The sequence below is a fragment of the Tachypleus tridentatus genome, chromosome 10, assembly GCF_004210375.1.
Source record: "Tachypleus tridentatus isolate NWPU-2018 chromosome 10, ASM421037v1, whole genome shotgun sequence".
In the NCBI taxonomy this organism is placed as follows: domain Eukaryota; kingdom Metazoa; phylum Arthropoda; class Merostomata; order Xiphosura; family Limulidae; genus Tachypleus; species Tachypleus tridentatus.
In genome coordinates this window covers 161,942,288-161,964,543 of record NC_134834.1, presented here as the reverse complement: position 1 = coordinate 161,964,543, position 22,256 = coordinate 161,942,288, and the positions used below count along the sequence as shown (strand labels likewise).

The 22,256-nt window shown below is 32.5% G+C and overlaps 1 protein-coding gene across 1 annotated transcript in view; it reads left to right on the top strand.

Annotated features, from left to right (window-relative positions):
- The first annotated feature begins 4,097 nt into the window (after positions 1–4,097).
- LOC143228557 (protein dachsous-like) overlaps positions 4,098–22,256 on the top strand; it is a 156,288-nt gene continuing 138,129 nt past the window's right edge. The window contains exon 1 of the mRNA XM_076459799.1: positions 4,098–4,212. The gene's annotated coding sequence lies outside the window, so the exon portion shown is untranslated. The remainder of the gene's footprint in view (positions 4,213–22,256) is intronic.

Here is a 22,256-nt window from a genome sequence, read left to right as displayed (position 1 = left end):
TGGCACGTAAAGTGTGCTTAATAGGGCATTTATTTCGACACTGGCTGAAAGAAGCCGGCAGTCATCCAAGAGTTTTTGTGACAGAGGCGTGAATACGTCTTTAAATAAAACTAACCTTCTCATCTTTCGTTTATTATCAAAGAAAGCATGTTTCATAAAAAAAAAATAAAAATAAAACCATAAAAATCTGCTTACGTCATTCCTACACTGATTGCTCACAACTTTTCAACAAATGAGCTTCGAGTCAAGGTTGTCTGGTGTTTAGCAGATCAAAACATTGGATTAGTTCAAGGATTAATGCCTTTTTTTAGTCTATAGTAAAAGAAACTTGACTCGTATTTCGTGATATGATTTGAAGAAAGAAAACACTATTTTCAAATTTGTAAATTTTATCAAACAAAATAAGTTTGCTATAGAATGTTTGAGATAAATCGATTGGTCTGTGTGGCCAGTTAAGTCCAGCAACTGGACAAAAAATCATGCCTTTTCGCTCAATAAATAAAAAGGTGCGATATAAGCCGGACCTGTAATTACCAAGGTAAGAATTATAACAAATTATTTCTTATAGGTTATCTATGGATTTTGATAAAAGACGTGAAGATGGAACCAATAATGTAAGTTTATTCATAGAAAAAGTAATATAAGGAAATATAGTGAAAATAAGAATTTCGCGGATAAAGAAAAATTAAATGTATTAAAAAGAGATTCAAGATAGGACTTAATAGTTCATATTCCTTGATTAATATATATTATCATAAGGAAATGAAGTTAAATGTATTAAAAAGAGATTCAAGATAGGACTTAATAGTTCATATTCCTTGATTAATATATATTATCACAAGGAAATGAAGTCAAATGTATTAAAAAGAGAATCGATATAGGACTTAATAGTTCATATTCCTTGATTAATATATATTATCATAAGGAAATGAAGTTAAATGTATTAAAAAGAGATTCAAGATAGGACTTAATAGTTCATATTCCTTAATTAATATATATTATCACAAGGAAATGAAGTTAAATGTATTAAAAAGAGATTCAAGATAGGACTTAATAGTTCATATTCCTTGATTAATATATATTATCACAAGGAAATGAAGTTAAATGTATTAAAAAGAGATTCAAGATAGGACTTAATAGTTCATATTCCTTGATTAATATAAGGAAATGAAATTAAATGTATTAAAAAGAGATTCAAGATAGGACTTAATAGTTCATATTCCTTGATTAATATATATTATCACAAGGAAATGAAGTTGGGTTAGAATTTTATTTGTTTTTTATATTTTGGGCAAAGTTACTCAAGGGCTATTTGCAGCTAGCCGTCCCTAATTTAGTAGCGTAAAACTAGAGGGAAGGCAGCTAGTCATCACCACTCACCGCCAACTCTTGGGCTACACTTTTACCAACGAATAGTGGGATTGATCGTTACATTATAGCGCCCCCACGGCTGAAAGGGCGAGCATGTTTGGTGCGACAGGGGTTATTGGACCCGCGACCCTCATATTACTGATCGAGTGTCTTTCCACCTGGCCATGCTGGGATAGAAATATAATTATTTAAAGAATAGGATAAAAATGATTCATAACTAAAAACAATAAACTTTTTAAAGTGATTTTATTGAAGAGTGTAAACCCTTAAGTCCTACATAAAACATGAATCTTGTAATAGGCATGAATATCAAATATTACACTCACTCCCAGAAATTTCAAGGGAAAAGTTAATTACGATTCGATTACGACGATAATATAAGGTTTAAGGAAAGTAAGAATTTTTAAAATATCGAAATTGTATGCTCACCAAAACGATACTGATTTAAAATTAAATTATAAAAATAAGCCATTTCTTCATTCTAAGTAGTTAATAACTAAAGAGAATGTCTGAGAAACTAAATTATAATATATATATATATAATGAGATAAAATATATATAAATTATTTCTTCCTTCTGAGAAATTAAGTTTTAAGATGTTTGAGAAACTGAATATAAGTAAATGAGACAAAATATATAATTTTTTTCTATTCTACGTCATTAATTATTTAATTAGATTTTTGAGAAACCGTACATAAATTAAACGAAATAAAATATACGTAAGCTTTTTTTTTATCCTATGAAATTAATTATTTAGGAATGTGTTAGAGAAATTGAATACGTATATACAATGAAATAACATTTATAAACTGATTTGGTTTGAATTTCGTGCAAAGCTACACGAGGACTATATGCGCTAGCCGTCTCTAATTTAGCAGTGTAAGACTACAGGGAAGGCAGCTAGTCATCACCACCCAACGCCAACTCTTGGGCTAGTCTTTTATCAACGAATAGTAGGACTGGCCGTCACATTATAACGCCCCCACGGCTGAAAGGGCGAGATATTTGGTGCCACGGGGATTCGAACCCACGACCCTCACATTACGAGTGGAGTGCTTTATCCACCTGGTCATGCCAGGCCCCTTTATAAACTGTTGTTGAGTTCGGAACCGTTTTTTTTTTTCTAGTTAATATCTATCATAAGTCATTCAAAAAGTGATTTTTTTTCAGCTAGAAACAGATGTCACATTTAATAAACAAGAAATGGATTAACAATGATAAATGATCTAGTTGTTCGAAGGTCCTAATAATAAATAAAGAGAATAATGCTGAATTACTAAATTTGTGTAATATATGTTTGTGTAAATGCTTTAAACATTTTCGTATACTTTCACTGCCATACCAGAATAAAATTGCTTTCTAGCTTATGTAATAATCTATTACTTATGAAACACAGCTTGATCATTTTATTAGGTATTTTGATATATCATTTGGAGTTAAAACATGAAAAACTTATGTTTTGTCCAGAAACATTTATTAATTATGTTAACAGATAGTAAATAATGACATTAATAAAACCATATAACGGAATAAGCTCATATTTAATAAAGTAATTACAAAAGAGATTTTTTATGCTTTAATATAAAAAATGCATAGGAAAATTTAAAAATTACATTATTAGGAAAAAATCAAAATTATTTGTAGAAAGATTCAAATATTTTGTTTGTCATTGGAAACGTTTACGTACCATCATAACATGGTCTTATTTGTGGTAGGGTACTAGATATTACCCACTTAAGAAGAACCCCTGGACCTTGCAAGTAAAATAACTAGTGTATGCGTCTGGTTGTGTTAGAGAATCAAATTTTGGAGTCAACACCAGTGAACAGGATTTTGGAAAGTCAACTTGTACGGGGAGGTTTGTATTGTTCATTTCTGTGTATTACTAGAAATTGTGATTGACGAGAAGCCATTTAACACATTGACTGGATACATGCTTCATAATAGCGGTATACTTGTATTACCGGTTTTATGCATACTTAAGTAGAAACTCCAACCTGTTGATCTACATTGCCTTTTCGACTGTTATATGGGACTGACAACACTCTGCACACAACCACTTGAAATCAAAGTTGTAAGTTTTGCTGTTAATCGCTTGTTAAGATACTGACCACACTTGTCCATTGAAATGGTGAGGGATGTAAGCGACTAGACAAGTCAATATGTCTGCCTGCAACACAAGGCGTGCTTGGATCAGGTTAGGAGCCTAAAACTGTATAAAAATATGCCTTGTATAAGCGTTGTTCCCTACCTTGGACAGGTCGTTGCCGTTCGAGATGCCCGCCGTCTGTGATTGGTCAACAAGTTTGAGGGGCCTGTAAGGGAGGAATCCACCGTCACGGGGACTTTAGTGCTGCAGGTTTGCGAGCGGACAGGTCGACGAGTGGTGCTGTTGCTTTGTGCAAGTTTCACGGTGTTTCATTTTTTTTAAAATTCTAATTACTACAGTGTTTGTTGACGCTCAGATTAGTCGGGTTGATTATTAATTCAAAAACTCCTTTATATCGTGCTTTTGTGATCGTTTCTTTCTAACTTTATTTCAGGTGTTAAAAAAAAGTTACACTAGAACTGAAAATTTCCCCTGTAGCGATGGTGTGGCACAACCTACGCATCCTATATAGTAAGAAAAAGTGAAAGTGCCCAAGACGGAAATTGGATTCGTCCGTATCGCAGTTCTGTATATTTTGAGGATAAACGTGGAAATTAGACCTAACGATATTCATTGACGAGTTGTTGTTTTTCTCGTGACCTTGTATTCCATGAAGATTACGATAGTTATAAACATACCATGAACCTGTGGACTCCGCACCGTAGCCTTTCCTTCAGTGTAGGGGCCAGCTGGTAAGTAGAGTGCTTAGCCTAGAAACTCTTAGATGCTGGGAGGAAGAACATGCAGCGCTGGGGCGGCATGACATGCTCTTGCAGCCTGGCCTGCGCCCCGTGCCCCAGGCTGTCTACCGGCGTGCCATAGTCGCTCGGCCCTTATGTCGCGGCCGCTGAATGACGGGGTTCGTGGTTTTACGAGATCATTCACCGTTCACGAGTTGATAGCTAAAAAGGATGGATTTGGAGGCATAGCCTCCAGGTTATGCAGTATGCTATTACTGGCGTGCAGAGCTTGTGGCTCCTTTCTCGGAACTTAGTTATTCCGTATAGTGAGCTCCATTTTATTTGTAATTCTTGTTTTTATGTTGTAAGGAATGTTTAACTATGTGTAAACGATATAACTTTTAACAGAGAGAGAAAAACCGCCTTCTCAGTGATCTGGTTTTGTTTTTTTGAGCCATTACGACCAAGCTGTGTATATGTAGACCGTGTTATTCTCCTTTATATAAACCAGGTAGCACAACAGTAATAATATGTTCTAATTTCAATTATAAAAATGTAAAAAATATGTAGGCGTTTAAAAGCTCAGGAAAACAGGTTTGTATATAATTTCCTTTTCACTATACGCCCGCCGATGGGACAGCGGTAAGTCTTCAGATTTACAATGCAAAAGTCAAAGGTTCGATTCCCCCAGTGAATGCATTAGACCGCCCGATGTGCTTACATTTAAATAGTATTCGTTATAATTTTCTTTTCTTTTTCTTCTTTCGTAGAAAATGGCTACAAACAGTCTTCTACTACATTCTGTTTTATTGTTAAGATATTTTGGGGTAATTTATTTCTACTTCAGTCTGAGAGAATAGTGGACTGAAAGGTAACTGATTTGCATATTAATCAGGTCACGTACTCTGACTTCCTTTTTTCCGTTATATTATTATATTTCTGTTAAAATATTATTGTCAGTTTAGGTTAATTTATGCATATGTAACAAAGAAAGGGATCATATGGTTCCACATTGTGTAAACTATTAAGGAAAGTAAAACATTCATCTAATATCGTTTCAAGCTGGTAGCTAAATTCATGCATACTGAATGTTAACATTTAACTAAATCACTATAACAGGAACAAAATGTTAAAACGTAATTCTTAAATAATGATTTTCAAGTGTGTCTCTCTCGTGGTATTTTTTTTTGAAACCTATATATTTTTGTATTCTTCTTAGTGGTAAATACGTGTCTGTCCAAACGAAACAAATAGAATTATTTTAATCATTCTTCTTTAAAAGCCATTGGAACTATGCGCTTTTAAAATGATGCTTAAAATAACCCGTAAGTCGATTAACATCTGACGTGGGCCGAGTGTGGCCAAGTAAGTTAGCATGCTGGACTATGGACTTGTGAGTCCACGGTTTGTACTTTGGAGCCAGTATGCGTTATAAGAGTGACGATTAAATCCCACTATTCGTTCAGACGACATTAACCCTAGTGTTGGCAATGGGTGTTGTTCACTTAGCTGCCTTTCTGCTATCCCATCAGTTCAAAATTAAAGTTTGTTTTTTTTAAGTTCGCGCAAAGCTATACGAGGGCTATCTGCGTTAGCTGGCCCTAATTTAGCAGTGTAGGACTATAGGGAAGACAGCCAGTAATCATCACCCACCTCCAACTCTAGGGCTACTCTTTTACCAATGATTCCTGGGATTGACCGCCACATTATAACGCATCCATGGTTGAAAGAGCGGGCATGTTTGATGTGACAGGAATTCGAGCCCGGGATCCTCAGATTACGACTCAAGCACCATGCAGGGCCACTCAAAATTAAGGACGGTTAGTGCAGATAGCCTTTGAGCAGCTTTGAGCGAATGTCCGAAAACAAGCATCTGATATCATTGAGGCATGGTCTATTAAAGCATAATAATCTTAAAAATTTAAGGATTAAATTCCACTCAGACAGAAAACAAGATATAACATTTTGTTTATATCGTTAACATCAAAACAAGGAAATGTAATGTACTTTACATCTGTTATCATTTTGATATTGTCGAACCGTTTATTTATGTGAGACTGAATACAAAGAAATTGTGGAGGGAATTTTCTACAGAATTCACTCACTTGTGAATAATCTTCATAGTTTGTTTGTTTTAGCGCATAGCTGCACAATTGGCTCTGACCCCCTACGGGAAATCGAACCCGTATGTTAGTGTTGCAAGTCCGTAAACTTACCGCTGACCCACCAGGGGACTTCTAAACTCACCCCATGTTGTGCTGTTATAAGTCTCGAGTGAGCGTAAATTACATATTGATCGTACTGCGAGATTAACGTGTAATAATGCTTAAACGACATACGGAACAAAAACTTGGTCGAATTGTTTGAGCGTTAAGAAATCCGACTTCTCATAATATGAGAATTCTGATTGACGTCCTGATTAAAGTCATTTAACACATTCTGGTACGCTCCCATTATTTGATATTCAGCGCACAAATGTCGAATTTGTAATTATTCTTTCTGAGTCTCAAGCCCGATAAATGTACGAATACACTATTAACTGATACTCAGGATTAATTTGTGTCATTTAATGTTATCAAACTACACTACAAGAAGTCTGACACATAGGATTAATTTGCGCCATTTAATATTATCAGACTACACTACAAGAAGTCTGACACAGAGGATTAATTTGCGTCATTTAATGTTATGAAACTACACAACAAGAAGTCTGACACATAGGATTAACTTGCACAATGTAATATTATCAGACTACACTACAAGAAGTCTGATACATAGGATTAATTTGTGTCATTTAACGTCATCAAACTACACTACAAGAAGTCTGATACATGGGATTACTTTGTGTCATTTAATGTTATCAAACTACACTACAAGAAGTCTGACACATAGGATTAATTTGTGTCATTTAACGTTATCAAACTACACTACAAGAAGTCTGACACATAGGATTAATTTGTGTCATTTAACATTATCAGACTACACTACAAGAAGTCTGATACATAGGATTAATTTGTGTCATTTAATGTTATCAAACTACACTACAAGAAGTCTGATACGCAGGATAAGTTTTTTTTAATATATTTTTACCAGTCTATAGTCAAAGAATTTTGTTACTCAGGATAAACCTACATAAATTTTTGTTTAGTTTTGGTTATATCATAGGAAATATAAAATTGTTTAACCTTTCTTGCTTCTTGAAACCTGAATATTTACCTTAATACTTTTAAATTTTTTCAGTCTAATTCATGTCTCGGTAGTTTGATAGAGTATGAAATTATGAAGTTTTAGTAAATGATCAAACACTCAAACTGTAAAGTTTAGAAACATTTAATTGAGTCAGCTTCTATATATATATATATATATATACAAAGTTACCCCAAACATGCTTATAAATTATATAATTTCTTTCTTTATTAAACTGCTTTTTTAAATTTTCTATGTTAAATGATGATGAAGACATCACAAAATTTATGATGATTGTATAGAATTTTTTTCTTAAAAGTCAACATACTTAAGAAAGTGGGGCAAATAGTTAGATTTCATCACATTATACTTAGCACACCAGCATTTTTTATTTGAAAATTATTTCTATAGCAATTTGAATGTATTATAGGCCGACCTACCATCATGACTAATTTTTCACTCATGTTAAATTAGCTTTCTGTTTTTAGATAAGTGGGGTTGTCAAATTGAATTGAAACTGAAGTTTTAACCTCTTTTAGAGATTTATTAGACACTATAACTTAAGTCCCTGATGTAAATGGCATGAAACAGATCTGTGATATAAATGGCAGAACCTAAATCGTTGATGTCAATGGAATTACGTTAGAACAAAACTAATTTTAATCATGTTTCCGTTGCGTGTTTTTTCTAAACTGATTTAACTGAAGCGAATTTGTTACGGTTTTTGGCAAAGTCCATTTCTGATACTCGGAAAGTAGTGTACATATATATACAAGATTATAAAAGTAGTCAAAACGCACTTAAGTTAGGGGCGCTTTTGAAAGTTTATTTTAACTTTCTCTAGTGGTAAAATATTGTAAAATGTTAATGACAATTGAATCGTCAGTGGTTGGTTAAACGAATCCTTAAACTCATGTTAAAGAAATGCTCCAATAATAACGAACTTTGAGGTTATCTTAATATAAATAATACAATTTGAAGCCATTTCAAAATTCTAATGAAACGTTCTAATAAAAAATGTAGTTATCGTACGGGATGTGCAAAGATAAGGGGTAGAGTTGACCCTTCATATAGTAGTGCCGATCTTGTTTCAACGTTGTTATTTATAATTCTTTTAAATGGAGTCAGATCCATAATGCATACTGCTGAAATTTTATTCTCTATTGTGAAACACTGACTCTCACTGATCCAACAGTTTGTGTTAGTTTTTTACGACGCGTAGTCCAATTATACAGTAAGACCGTGTTGTACATATACACCATCGACCAACTAGCCTGCCCCTAACAGCAGGGAACCGTCTGGGAGGCTTTTTTTCTGTACTCTAGACTTCATATCGTACATATGTTAGAGCTGTCAATCGTTTGTTTTATAAAATTACTAACTGAAAATTTGTCGAACAAACTTTTGTCATCTTGTTTTTGTCCTCTGAGTGTGAGAAACTAAGGAATGCGTTGATTATTGTCGCGGAACAAAGGGACATGAATTATCTTTGTACAGTTCTCAGGCACGTGAGAACAAAATGGTCTTGACACTTTATCATCTGCAATGTTTGTCACAGATAACCTGCTCCGCGTGTGTCTAGAGCTGAAAATGATTAAAACTATTTTGATATTTTATTTATCTGTTTAGGTTGTATGTTTGTCCAGTAGCTACCTATCTTTCTCAAAAAAGTGGAATAGTTGAGTAAAACTATTAATCGTATCATAATAATACCAAGTTTTATGAGATAGTTGTGCATGTGCAGGGTAGTATGTGTATGTAGGATTAAGGAATTCAATTAGGTAAGTAGTATGTGCATGTAGGATTAAGGAATTCAATTAGGTAAGTAGTATGTGCATGTAGGATTAAGGAATTCAATTACGTAAGTAGTATGTGTATGTTGACTTAATTATTTTTAATATGAAATAAGTATATGTATGTGGGATTAAGGAAATTAACTTGGTAAGCAGTATGTGTATGTAGGATTAAGGAATTCATTAGGTATGTAGTATGTGTATGTAAGATTAAGGAATTTAACTAGGTAAGCAGTGTGTGTATGTAAGATTAAGGAATTTAACTAGGTAAGTAGTATGAATATGTAGGATTAAGGAATTTAACTAGGTAAGCAGTATGTGTATGTAGGATTGAGGAATTGAATAAGGTAGGTAGTATGTGTGTGTATATAGGATTAAGGAATTTAACTAGGTAAGTAGTATGTGTATGTAGGATTAATTAATTTAAGTAGGTAAATAGTATGTATATGTAGGATTAATTAATTTAAGTAAGGTATTTAACCAGGTATGTATATGTGATTAATTAATTTAACCAGGACTAGTATGTGTATTTAGGACTAAATTAAGCCGTGTGTGTATGTAGGAGTAAGGAATTTAACTAGGTAAGTAGTATGTGTATGTAGGATTAATTAATTTAACTGGGTAAGCAGTATGTGTATGTAGGATTAATTAATTTAAGTAGGTAAGTAGTATGTGTATGTAAGATTAAAGAATTCAATTACGTAAGTAGTGTGTGTATGTAGACTTAATTAATTTAACTAGGTAAGTAGAATATGTTTGCAGGATTAAGGAAATTAACTTGGTAAGCAGTATGTGTATGTAGGATTAAGGAATTTACCTAGGTAAGCAGTATGTGTGTGTAGGATAAAGGAATTTAACTAGGTAAGTAGTATGTGTGTGTATATATGATTAAGGAATTTAACTAGGTAAGCAGTGTGTGTATGTAAGATTAAGCAATTAAATTAGGTGAGCAGTGTGTGTATGTAGGATTAATTAATTTAACTAGGTAAGTAGTATGTATATGTAGGATTAAGAAATTCAATTAGGTAAGCAGTGTGTGTATGTAGGATTAAGGAATTTAACTAATTAAGCCGTGTGTGTATGTAGGAGTAAGGAATTCAACAAGATAAGTAGTATGTGCATGTAGGATTAAGGAATTCAATTAGGTAAGTAGTATGTGTATGTAGGATTAATTAATTTAAGCAGGTAAACAGTATGTGTATGTAGGATTACGAATTTAACCAGGTAAGCAGTGTGTGTATGTAAGATTAAGAACCAATTAGATAAGTAGTATGTGTATGTAGGATTAAGGAATTCAATTAGGTAAGTAGTATGTGTATGTAGGATTAAGGAATTCAATTAGGTTAATAGTATGTGTATGTAGGATTAATTAATTTAACTAGGTAAGCAGTATGTGTATGTAGGATTAATGAATTTAACCAGGTAAGTAGTTTGTGTATGCAGGATTGGCGAATTTAAATAGGTAAGCAGTGTGTGTATGTAAGATTAAGGAATTTAACTAGGTAAGTAGTATGAATATGTAGGACTAAGGAATTTAACTAGGTAAGCAGTATGTGTATGTAGGATTGAGGAATTGAATAAGGTAAGTAGTATGTGTGTGTATATAGGAATAAGGAATTTAACTAGGTAAGTAGTATGTATATCTAGGATTAAGAAATCAATTAGGTAAGCAGTGTGTGTATGTAGGATTAATTATTTTAACTAGGTAAGTAGTATGTGTATGTAGGATTCACGAATTTAACCAGTGAGTATGTAAGCAGAATTCAATTAGATGCAGTATGTGTATAGGATTAATTAATAACCAGGTAAAATAAGGATTACGAAATTCAGTTAGGTAAGCAGTGTGTGTGTATAGGATTAAAGAATTCAATTTGGTAAGTGTGTTTATGTATGATTAAGTATTTTAACTAGGTAAGTAGTATGTGTATGTAGGATTAAGGAATTTAACTAAGTAAGTAGTATGTGTATGTAGGATTAAGGAATTTAACTAGTTAAGTGGTATGTGTATGTAGGATTAAGGAATTTAACTGGGTAAGCAGTATGTGTATGTAGGATTAAGGATTTCAATTAGGTAATTAGTATGTGTATGTAGGATTAATTAATTTAAGTAGGTAAATAGTATGTATATGTAGGATTAAGGAATTTAACTAGGTAAGCAGTGTGTGTATGTAAGATTAAGGAATTCAATTAGATAAGTAGTATGTGTATGTAGGATTAAGGAATTCAATTAGGTTAGTAGTATGTGTATGTAGGATTAATTAATTTAACTAGGTAAGTAGTATGTGTTTGTAGGATTACGAAATTCAGTTAGGTAAGCAGTGTGTGTGTATACGATTAAAGAATTCAATTTGGTAAGCAGTGTGTTTATGTAGGATTAAGTATTTTAACTAGGTAAGTAGTATGTGTATGTAGGATTAAGGAATTTAACTAAGTAAGTAGTATGTGTATGTAGGATAAGAATTTAACCAGTAGTGGTATGTGTATGTAGGATTAAGGAATTTAACTGGGTAAGCAGTATGTGTATGTAGGATTATGGATTTCAATTAGGTAATTAGTATGTGTGTGTAAGATTAAGGAATTCAATTACGTAAGGAGTATGTGTATGTAGACTCAATTAATTTAACTAGGTAAGTAGTATATGTATGTAGATTTGAGGAAATTAATTTGGTAAGCAGTATGTGTATGTAGGATTAAGGAATTTAACTAATTAAGCCGTGTGTGTATGTAGGAGTAAGGTATTTAACTAGGTAAGTAGTATGTGCATGTAGGATTAAGGAATTCAATTAGGTAAATAGTATGTATATGTAGGATTAAGGAATTTAACTAGGTAAGCAGTGTGTGTATGTAAGATTAAGGAATTCAATTAGATAAGTAGTATGTGTATGTAGGATTAAGGAATTCAATTAGGTTAGTAGTATGTGTATGTAGGATTAATTAATTTAACTAGGTAAGCAGTATGTGTATGTAGGATTAATTAATTTAAGTATGTAAGTAGTATGTGTATGTAGGATTAAGGAATTTAATTAGATAAGTAGTATGTGTATGTAGGATTAAGGAATTTAACTAGGTAAGTAGTATGTGTATGTAGGATTAAGGAATTCAATTACGTAAGGAGTATGTGTATGTAGACTCAGTTAATTTAACTAGGTAAGTAGTATATGTAAGTAGATTTAAGGAAATTAACTTGGTAAGCAGTATGTGTATATAGGATTAAGGAATTTAACTAATTAAGCCGTGTGTGTATGTAGGAGTAAGGTATTTAACTAGGTAAGTAGTATGTGCATGTAGGATTAAGGAATTCAATTAGGTAAGTAGTATGTGTATGTAGGATTAATTAATTTAAGTAGGTAAATAGTATGTGTATGTAGGATTAAGGAATTTAACTAGGTAAGCAGTGTGTGTATGTAAGATTAAGGAATTCAATTAGATAAGTAGTATGTGTATGTAAGATTAAGGAATTCAATTAGGTAAGTAGTATGTGTATGTAGGATTAAGGAATTCAATTAGGTTAGTAGTATGTGTATGTAGGATTAATTAATTTAACTAGGTAAGCAGTATGTGTATGTAGGATTAAGGAATTTAACTAGGTAAGTAGTTTGTGTATGTAGGATTAAGGAATTTAAATAGGTAAGCAGTGTGTGTATGTAAGATTAAGGAATTTAACTAGGTAAGTAGTATGAATATGTAGGATTAAGGAATTTAACTAGGTAAGCAGTATGTGTATGTAGGATTGAGGAATTGAATAAGGTAAGACGTATGTGTGTGTATATAGGATTAAGTAATTTAACTAGGTAAGTAGTATGTATATGTAGGATTAAGGAATCCAATTAGGTAAGCAGTGTGTGTATGTAGGATTAATTATTTTAACTAGGTAAGTAGTATGTGTATGTAAGATTAAGCAATTTAACTAGGTGAGCAGTGTGTGTATGTAAGATTAAGGAATTCAATTAGATAAGTAGTATGTGTATGTAGGATTAAGGATTTCAATTAGGTAAGTGGTATGTGTGTGTAAGATTAAGGAATTCAATTAGGTAAGTAGTATGTGTATGTAGGATTAATTAATTTAAGTAGGTAAATAGTATGTGTATGTAGGATTAAGGAATTTAACTAGGTAAGCAGTGTGTGTATGTAAGATTAAGGAATTCAATTAGATAAGTAGTATGTATATGTAAGATTTAGGAATTCAACCAGGTAAGCAGTATGTGTATGTAGGATTAAGGAATTTAACTAGGTTAGTAGTATGTGTATGTAGGATTAATTAATTTAACTAGGTAAGCAGTATGTGTATGTAGGATTAAGGAATTTAACTAGGTAAGTAGTATGTGTATGTAGGATTAAGGAATTTAAATAGGTAAGCAGTGTGTGTATGTAAGATTAAGGAATTTAACTAGGTAAGTAGTATGAATATGTAGGATTAAGGAATTTAACTAGGTAAGCAGTATGTGTATGTAGGATTGAGGAATTGAATAAGGTAAGACGTATGTGTGTGTATATAGGATTAAGTAATTTAACTAGGTAAGTAGTATGTATATGTAGGATTAAGGAATTCAATTAGGTAAGCAGTGTGTGTATGTAGGATTAATTATTTTAACTAGGTAAGTAGTATGTGTATGTAGGATTAAGCAATTTAACTAGGTAAGCAGTGTGTGTATGTAAGATTAAGGAATTCAATTAGATAAGTAGTATGTGTATGTAGGATTAAGGATTTCAATTAGGTAAGTAGTATGTGTATGTAGGATTAAGGAATTCAATTACGTAAGGAGTATGTGTATGTAGACTCAATTAATTTAACTAGGTAAGTAGTATATGTATGTAGATTTGAGGAAATTAATTTGGTAAGTAGTATGTGTATGTAGGATTAAGGAATTTAACTAATTAAGCCGTGTGTGTATGTAGGAGTAAGGTATTTAACTAGGTAAGTAGTATGTGCATGTAGGATTAAGGAATTCAATAAGGTAAGTAGTATGTGTATGTAGGATTAATTAATTTAAGTAGGTAAATAGTATGTATATGTAGGATTAAGGAATTTAACTAGGTAAGCAGTGTGTGTATGTAAGATTAAGGAATTCAATTAGATAAGTAGTATGTGTATGTAGGATTAAGGAATTCAATTAGGTTAGTAGTATGTGTATGTAGGATTAATTAATTTAACTAGGTAAGCAGTATGTGTATGTAGGATTAATTAATTTAAGTAGGTAAGTAGTATGTGTATGTAGGATTAAGGAATTTAATTAGATAAGTAGTATGTATATGTAGGATTAAGGAATTCAATTACGTAAGGAGTATGTGTATGTAGACTCAATTAATTTAACTAGGTAAGTAGTATATGTAAGTAGATTTAAGGAAATTAACTTGGTAAGCAGTATGTGTATGTAGAATTAAGGAATTTAACTAATTAAGCAGTGTGTGTATGTAGGATTAAGGAATTTAACTAGGTAAGTAGTATGTGTATGTAGGATTAAGGAATTTAACTAGGTAAGCAGTATGTGTATGTAGGATTAAGGAATTCAATTAGGTAAGTAGTATGTGTATGTAGGATTAAGGAATTCAATTAGGTAAGTAGTGTGTATGTAGGATTAAGGAATTTAACTAGGTTAGCAGTATGTGTATGTAGGATTAAGGAATTTAACTAGGTAAGTAGTATGTGTATGTAGGATTAATTAATAGGTAAAGATGTATGTAAGATTAAGAACAATTAGATAAGTAGTATGTGTATGTAGGATTAGTAGAATGTTCAACCAGGTTAAGTAAGCAGTATGTGTATGTAGGATTAATTAATTTAACCAGGTAAGCAGTATGTGTATGATAAAGGATTTATTAGGTAACTAGTATTAAGTATATATGATTAAGATAAGCAGTATGTGTATGTAGGATTAATTAAATTAAGCAGTGTGTGTATGTAGGATTAATTAATGTGTATGTATGGATGTAGGATTAAGAAATTAAATTAGGTAAGCAGTGTGTGTATGTAGGATTAAGGAATTTAACTAGGTTAGTAGTATGTGTATGTAGGATTAAGGAATTTAACTGGGTAAGCAGTATGTGTATGTAGGATTAATTAATCTAACTAGGTAAGCAGTATGTGTATGTAGGATTAAGGAATTCAACTAGGTAAGTAGTATGTGTATGTAGGATTAATTAATTTAACTAGGTAAGCAGTATGTGTATGTAGGATTAATTAATTTAAGTAGGTAAGTAGTATGTGTATGTAAGATTAAGGAATTCAATTACGTAAGTAGTGTGTGTATGTAGACTTAATTAATTTAACTAGGTAAGTAGAATATGTTTGCAGGATTAAGGAAATTAACTTGGTAAGCAGCATGTGTATGTAGGATTAAGGAATTTACCTAGGTAAGCAGTATGTGTGTGTAGGATAAAGGAATTTAACTAGGTAACTAGTATGTGTGTGTATATATGATTAAGGAATTTAATTAGGTAAGCAGTGTGTGTATGTAAGATTAAGCAATTAAATTAGGTGAGCAGTGTGTGTATGTAGGATTAATTAATTGAACTAGGTAAGTAGTATGTATATGTAGGATTAAGAAACCAATTAGGTAAGCAGTGTGTGTATGTAGGATTAATTATTTTAACTAGGTAAGTAGTATGTGTATGTAGATTAAGGAATTTAACTAGGTAAGTAGTATGTGTATGTATATATGATTAAGGAATTTAACTAGGTAAGCAGTGTGTGTAGGTGAAGATTAAGGAATTCAATTTGGTAAGCAGTATGTGTATGTAGGATTAATTAATTTAACTAGGTAAGCAGTATGTGTATGTAGGATTAATTAATTTAAGTAGGTATGTAGTATGTGTATGTAAGATTAAGGAATTCAATTACGTAAGTAGTGTGTGTATGTAGACTTAATTAATTTAACCAGGTAAGCAGAATATGTTTGCAGCATTAAGAAAATTAACTTGGTAAGCAGCATGTGTATGTAGGATTAAGGAATTTAACTAGGTAAGCAGTATGTGTATGTAGGATTAAGGAATTTAACTAGGTAAGCAGTATGTGTATGTAGGATTAAGGAATTTAACTAGGTAAGTAGTATGTGTGTGTATATATGATTAAGGAATTTAACTAGGTAAGCAGTGTGTGTATGTAAGATTAAGGAATTAAATTAGGTGAGCAGTGTGTGTATGTAGGATTAATTAATTTAACTAGGTATGTAGTATATGTATGTAGAATTAAGGTATTTAACTAGGTAAGTAGTATGTGCATGTAGGATTAAGGAATTCAATTAGGTAAGTAGTATGTGTATGTAGGATTAAGGAATTTAACTAGGTAAGCAGTGTGTGTATGCATGATTAAGGAATTCAATTAGATAAGTAGTATGTGTAAGTAGGATTAAGGAATTTAACTAGGGAAGTAGTATGTGTATGTAGGATTAAGAACCAACCAGGCAAGCAGTGTGTGTATGTAGGATTAAGGAATTTAACTGGGTAAGCAGTATGTGTATGTAGGATTAAGGAATTTAACTAGGTAAGTAGTATGTGTTTGAAGGATTAAGGAATTTAACTGGGTAAGCAGTATGTAGGATTAAGGAATTCAATTAGGTAAGTAGTATGTGTATGTAGAATTAATTAATTTAACTAGGTAAGCAGTATGTGTATGTAGGATTAATTAATTTAAGTAGGTAAGTAGTATGTGTATGTAGGATTAAGGAATTTAACAAGGTAAGCGGTGTGTATATGTAGGATTAAGGAATTTAACTAGGTAAGCAGTGTGTGTATGTAGGAGTAAGGTGTTTAATTAGGTAAGTAGTATGTGCATGTAGGATTTATTAATTTAACTAGGTAAGTAGTATGTGTATGTAGGATTAAGAAATCCAATTAGGTAAGTAGTGTGTTTATGTAGGATTAAGAAATTTAACTAGGTAAGCAATGTGTTTATGTGGGATTAATTATTTAAACTAGGTAAGTAGTATGTGTATGTAGGATTAAGGAATTTAACTAGGTAAGTAGTATGTGTATGTAGGATTAATTACTTTAACTAGGTAAGTAGTATGTGTATATAGGATTGAGGAATTTAACCGGGTAAGCAGTATGCGTATGTATGATAGGACTAAGGTAGGTAAGCAGTGTGTGTGTATAAAGGAATTTAACTAGGTAAGCAGTGTATGTGTATAAAGGAATTTAACTAGGTAAGCAGTGTGTGTATATAGGGTTAAGGTATTTAACTAGGTAAGTAGTATGTGTGTGTATATATGATCAACGAATTTAACCAGGTAAGCAGTGTGTGTAGGCAAGATTAGGAATTAAAAGGTAAGCAGTGTGTGTATGCAGGATCAATTAACCTTAACCAGGTAAGCAGTATGTGGATACAAGATCAAGAAAACCAGGCAAGCAGGTGTAGTATGTATGTAGGATTGAGGAATTCAATTAGGTAAGCAGTGTGTGTATGTAGGATTAAGGAATTAACTAGGTAAGCAGTGTGTTTATGTAGGATTAATTATTTTAACTAGCTAAGTAGTATGTGTATGTAGGATTAAGGAATTTAACTAGGTAAGTAGTATGTGTATGTAGGATTAATTAATTTAACTAGGTAAGTAGTATGTGCATGTAGGATTAATTAATTTAACTAGGTAAGTAGTATGTGTGTGTAGGATTAAGGCATTTAACTAGGTAAGCTGTGTGTGTGTGTATGTAGGTTTAAGGAATTCAATTAGGTCAGTAGTATGTGTATGTAGGATTAATTAATTTTACTATGTAAGTAGTATGTGTATGTAGGATTAAGGAATTTAACTAGGTTTGCAGTGTGTGTATGTATGATTAATGAATTAAACTGGGTAAGTAGTATGTGTATGTAGGATTAATGAATTCAGCTGGGTAAGTAGTATGTGTATGTAGGTGTTTTTTAGAGGTTATTGTGTCAGGCTACGGATAAAAGGGTCCAGGGTATAAGACGTGATTCCACTGAATATTCTGTGCATTATTAGTTGTTGGAACGTCATAAAAATTAGAATTAATATTACTATTATTATACTTTAAAATCCTTGAGTCGGTGGACACCTCTGGCTGGGTACAGTCTCTCTGGCCAGTAGTTCCAAATTAGGATCGTCTGTATATGAGCTCTCATTGTTTGTGAGCCGGCTGTTCAGTCGTGTAGGTTGAAAACTGATTTAGAAATGTATTTTTTCGGTATTTATGCATAAAACAGTAACAGTCTTACTAGCAGGAATGTTTGTCGTCGTGTTATATTAGTTCGCCTGCTTTTCTAAATTTATTTTTATCCTTTATGAACCAACTAATTTAAGCAGAGCTCCCTACACAGTATCTCTGAACGAGTACTATTTATACTATTTATAGTTCTTTTTATGGCACAACACCTCTTCAAACACAGAAATGTTTTTTCAGCAGCGGGACCAGCACAAGTTTCCCAGTTTTCAGTAAAGTAATGAAACACGCTTGATGGTCTGGTGTGTTTAGTTATAAATAAAGACGATATTTTTACATGCAGAAAAATCTTGTCAGTTTTTGTATATTTTCTTCTATATTATTATTAGCCCAGAAGTTTGAATTGAAAATGTTCTGTATTCAATAAAGTTGAGAGCCTACTCTTTCATTGTTACAAACCCCTTGTGGCTGTTGTTGTTGTTGTTTTGAATTGAGCACAAAGCTATACAATGGGCTATCTGTGGTCTGCCCATCATGGGTATCGAAACCCGGGTTTTAGCGTTGTAAGTCCGCAGACACACCGATGAGCCACTGAGGAGCCACCCTTGTGGCTCAGCAGTAAACTGGATGATTTATAATTTTGAATATATATCCTGAAATTCAGCATGCAGCATATAGATATTCATTATGCTGGTGTTTCAAACAAATAATTGAGTATTGATATAACTCAATGAATTTTTTTTGTATTGTATTCGCTATTAGGTTTACAACGCTTACCAAGTATATAGGTTATTTTTTAGTACACTACTTACTGGAAGTACGTTATACACCAGATTTAAATTGGGAATCATTTTTGTACAGGTCATTACGATATATAAGATTTTCTGATGAAGTGGAAACATGTCGAAAGAATTTCGGACACACGTATTTACTCACCGGCTAAGCCAACAGTTCTGACCAAGGCTGTCTCTTTTCATTGATTACTGAGGATGAACCTATCCCATTTGCCATGTTAGGTCAAGAATATCGTACTAATTTTTTTTAAATGCCAAATTAAAATTATAACTGCCAAAATGTTTAATGTTAACACACCGCCCTGTAATCTATTCAAATAAAGTGCAAACTCAATCCTAGCGGAGTCCGAACCGTTGACTTTATTTACTCGGCAGATACTATACCTAACCCAGCTACTAGTTTCAGTCCTGGCTAATTTGGTTGTTAACAGAGAAATTATGTTAGCACTCTTCAGTTTGGTTAGTGTAAAAAACTCAATTTATTAGTATGATCTTGGGAACGAAATTGAAAAAGCTATAGTAATACGTTAATATCTGCTATATCCAGAACCTCTGAGGCATTCCGTCAAATAGCAGGACTCTTCAAGCCGGTTAGGATACATTAATAGCTGAGATAATATCTTTTATTAGTAAAACCTCTTGATTAGCTGTTTTGATGTGAACTAGAATATTATTTAAATGAAGTTTAATTTTTCATTAATTTTATTTACGCCACAAATGGTAAGAAATTTTGCTTAACAGAAATGATTCATTTATTTTAACATTACACATAATTATTAGTTTTTTGAAAGTTTGTGAGGAAGAGATTTTTGTCCCCCCCCCTCTCCCCATCACAGAGACAGAACCAGCGGCAAGTCACTCTAAACCTATCAAATAAATAAACGGCCACTTTGATCTTTTCTACAAAGAAGTGAGCTTTTCAATTAAAAATACGCTAAATGCACAGTACTTGCAACAAATAAGTCGTTATTTAGGTTAAAGAAATATAATATTTATTTATTACACGTTACTGAATTATATTTTACATATGTGTTACAGGATGTAATATAATGTTCAAAAACAACTTTACATTTACAAACTAGTGTATAGGATACTATAACATACAAAATCGAACATATAAATAGTTTCATTAATCATGAAATGTTTAAAAAAACTAACGAAAACAAAGCTTAGTTAAACAGTTGATTTCGGCAGTTTGTTGTGCTTTTCAAGCCGAAGTAATTCATTACTATTGCTTATAAAATGTTCGTAAATAACGGTACAGAGGTACATCTGCGGACTTACAATGCTAGAAACTGGGTTTTGATACTCATGATGAACAGAGCACATATATCCATTTGTGTAGCTTTGTTCTTAACTACAAACAAACAATTCTATTCAGTCAAGCTGCAAGTTCGAAAAACGATGTTTCGAATTGGATGTAACACAACTGTCTGGGTTACAACTTGATGTGCTTGTGTCCACTAATTCGACCTGAAAATAATCTATAAATAAAAAGTAAGGCATTGTATGTTGGTGGAAAACTTTACCTAAACCCCAATTAAAACGAAGACAAGCTTTTCTCTTTTCTTTATTTTTTCTTTTTCCAAACACTTTTTAAATCGACCACTATCCATTAATTTCTTGGCGGATTGACTTGAAACTTGTAGGGTTTGTTTGTTTTGTTTTGAATTTCGCACAAAGCTACTCGAGGGCTATCTGCGCTAGCCGTCTTTAATTTAGAAGTGTAAGACTAGAGGGAAAGCAGCTAGTCATCACCACCCACCGCCAAATCTTGGGCTACTCTTTTACCAACGAATAGTGGGATTGAAAGTCACATTGTAATGCCACCATGGCTGAAAGGACGAACATGTTTGGTGTGACGGGATTCGAACCTGCAACCCTTGAATTACGAGTCAAATACCTTAACCACCTGGCCATGCTGGGCCTAAACTTTTTGGGATATGTCATGTTCCAATGCTCCGAGAAATCGTTTTCATTTCTTTGATTTAGGCCCATTTAAGGATTTTAAAAGTCAAGCAATCCAAAAAACGTATGTTTTGGGCTCTTGAGCGGTTTTATTTAAAGCTATCGACATGAATATTGGCAAATATATAAATTTTCATGCACCTAACACATTGACGTACAAACAAAAGTTGGATTTGCCTATTTGAGGTACTTTTAGGGGGTGAGAGCTCACACAAAAAACAACATCATTTTGGGGGTTTTGATCAATTACTCGGCTGTATTTGGCCCAGTTAAGATGGAATTTGGTACAAAGGCACATTTTTACAGGTCTCGCACATTGATAAACAAAAATGGTGGAATTACTGCGTCATATTTTGGCCAGTTCTCATACATATGAATACAAAAATATGGAATATGCATAATTTGGTCGGTTTAGGGGTGGGTCTAAATTTAAATAATCCCATAATGTTAGAGATTTTGTTTAATTACTTAGCATTGTTTCGACGAATTACATGGAAATTTGTACTCAAATATTTTGCTACAGGCAACACCTATTGAACAACAAAAATATTTGACTTAGCAATTTGAATAATTATTGTGAGAGGCCAAGTTACCAAAAAATAATTTTATTGTATTTTAAAAATTACTCTGCCGTATTTTGGCCAATTTACATGTAATTTAGTACAATATTTTTACAGGTCCCAAACAGAGATATTGACAATTATTGAATTTTTGTCTTTGGCTCACTTTTTCAGCAAGGAAAGCACAAATTGAGTTCTTCGCCGAACTATTTACGTATATGTTAACTAATTTATAAAGCTGTCTTCTTGCAAGACCCAACCGGTGATGTAGACAGTTTTCGATTTTTTTGGAGTCAAAATTGGCCAAGTTGGGATCATTTGGCGGAGATGTGTTGCATTTGCCCCTCGATTAATTAACCGTTTAATATTTTCACTGGAATAGCGACAAAATTAGCTCATAATGTGTGTTCAAGTTACAACATGAAACATACAGGTGAACACAAACACTGAATAAGATAGTTTGTCAGCGGTAAGTTAATTAATTTACAACTCTAAAATCCTGGACGCGATTACCGTGGTCAACAAAGAGCAGGCACTCCATTATGCTCTTTTACGTAAAAGACTGACACGGAAATATGTGTCATTCTAGTGATTACAAACACTGGTACAGTAATGTATATTATTTTGATGATTACAAACAC